The sequence below is a fragment of the Schistocerca nitens genome, unplaced genomic scaffold (genome assembly GCF_023898315.1).
Source record: "Schistocerca nitens isolate TAMUIC-IGC-003100 unplaced genomic scaffold, iqSchNite1.1 HiC_scaffold_254, whole genome shotgun sequence".
In the NCBI taxonomy this organism is placed as follows: Eukaryota; Metazoa; Arthropoda; class Insecta; order Orthoptera; family Acrididae; genus Schistocerca; species Schistocerca nitens.
In genome coordinates this window covers 30001-32500 of record NW_026045795.1, presented here as the reverse complement: position 1 = coordinate 32500, position 2500 = coordinate 30001, and positions in this window count along the sequence as shown.

Sequence of the window (2500 nt, the reverse complement as noted above, 5' to 3'; positions counted from 1 at the left end):
TACGCAACACTCGCTAGATGTTGTGAGGGTAGGCACCGTAACATGATTCAATACGCAGGACACCAGAGTGTGCGCGCAGCGAACTATGTTGAGAGGGTTGCGATTAGGCAACGCTACACGAATTTCTAGATTCATATAACAAACAATTACGTGGGTTAGGTTAGGGCGCAACGTGGGTTAGGTTAGGGCCCAACTTAGGTTAGGTTAGGGCCCAACTTAGGTTAGGTTAGGGCCCAACTTAGGTTAGGTTAGGGCCCAACTTAGGTTAGGTTAGGGCCCAACTTAGGTTAGGTTAGGGCCCAACTTAGGTTAGGTTAGGGCCCAACTTAGGTTAGGTTAGGGCCCAACTTAGGTTAGGTTAGGGCCCAACTTAGGTTAGGTTAGGGCCCAACTTAGGTTAGGTTAGGGCCCAACTTAGGTTAGGTTAGGGCCCAACTTAGGTTAGGTTAGGGCCCAACTTAGGTTAGGTTAGGGCCCAACTTAGGTTAGGTTAGGGCCCAACTTAGGTTAGGTTAGGGCCCAACTTAGGTTAGGTTAGGGGCCCAACTTAGGTTAGGTTAAGCCCCAACTTAGGTTAGGTTAAGCCCCAACTTAGGTTAGGTTAAGCCCCAACTTAGGTTAGGTTAAGCCCCAACTTAGGTTAGGTTAAGCCCCAACTTAGGTTAGGTTAAGCCCCCAACTTAGGTTAGGTTAAGCCCCAACTTAGGTTAGGTTAAGCCCCAACTTAGGTTAGGTTAAGGGCGCAACATAGGTTAGGTTAAGGCGCAACATAGGTTAGGTTAAGGCGCAACATAGGTTAGGTTTAAGGCGCAACATAGGTTAGGTTAAGGCGCAACATAGGTTAGGTTAAGGCGCAACATAGGTTAGGTTAAGGCGCAACATAGGTTAGGTTAAGGCGCAACATAGGTTAGGTTAAGGCGCAACATAGGTTAGGTTAAGGCGCAACATAGGTTAGGTTAAGGCGCAACATAGGTTAGGTTAAGGGCGCAACATAGGTTAGGTTAAGGCGCAACATAGGTTAGGTTAAGGCGCAACATAGGTTAGGTTAAGGCGCAACATAGGTTAGGTTTAAGGTGCAACATAGGTTAGGTTAAGGTGCAACATAGGTTAGGTTAAGGTGCAACATAGGTTAGGTTAAGGTGCAACATAGGTTAGGTTAAGGTGCAACATAGGTTAGGTTAAGGTGGCAACATAGGTTAGGTTAAGGGATGGTGTATGAGGGGGAGGGGACGAGGTTCGTTCATAGTGATGATGGTAAGTGGACGCCCTGAGGCACCCTGAGATGTGTCACGTCAGGATGCATCTTTCTCTCAGGGGAGGTGGTGCGCCGGTTGCGTGGTGTGGCAAGGGAGTGGCAGGCCCTGTGTCTTTCATTCCTGCCATTGCTTATATGCTGGTGAGACAAGGCAGTGTGGTGGTGTTGGTTGCACCCCTGTCTAGGACATGTGTGGGTGTTTGTGGCTTATCTGAGTAATGATGGTTGTTGGAAGAGTGAGATATTCTGTTTTGGGTGGGACCTCCTGTTTTGTATCATAGTGTGAATGGTGTAATGTGGCGGAGAGGATGCACCTGGATGTTGTTCCATGCTGGTGGCTTAGATATCTTGTCTGTGTCTGTTACAGCCAGAGAGTAGTGTGTGATAGAGTGTCTGGGTGACGTGTAGTTCGCATGTGTGCACAGACTGTCAGCATGTATAGGGACTGTTGTATGTCGTATGCCATCTATATTCCGATGGCTCTGCATCTATTAGTAATCAGCGCCATGTATCAGTTTAATCTGGTTGCGGTCACGCGGTGTTCTATCTCTGTACAGTAGTAGAGGTGCGACTGCACTACGTAGCTACCCCTTGCGGCAGCTTTCCCGGTGTATGGCCATACGATTATCGGCAATCAGTCGATTAGTGACAACTGGTCGTGTGACAACGTCACATGTCTGCGGGTGGGATACGCTACACCCTGCCTGTGGGTCAGGGCTCAGGAAAGCTCTCCTGACCACTGAGCGCTCGGACCGTCATTACCCGTCTGAGTAATATATTTGCGGAGCGCTTTTAGCCATTGCCCAGAGTCTTTGCGACTGCGAGTGCAACGCCCATGGGGATCGACATGGTTGGGGCGCTTTCTAGCTGATCGCTCGGCATCGGAATCCGTACTGTGAGCAACGCAATCGCGCACAGACCTTAGAGCATGTGTGGGGACAGCGGGAATTTCGCATCTTGGATAAAACTCTTCATGAAACGGACGATATAGGGGTGGTTTGCAACTTACGACTGCGAGAAGAGTCCGCCGTTCATCCGCTGGAGTTGCGAGGTGGGCTGTTGGGGTGGAGCACGTACGGGTGCGGGTGGAGTGATTGTCGGTCGACCACTTTCTGCGGCGCAGGCACTGGCGTCGGGGCTCCTGGGGTGGTCAGAGGATGCAGTCTTGGTGCGTGGGGTCGAAAAATGTGTACTGTCGGCCCAGCGATGTCGTAGTCAGCTTGTGTCTCATAGGTGGCGGTATCG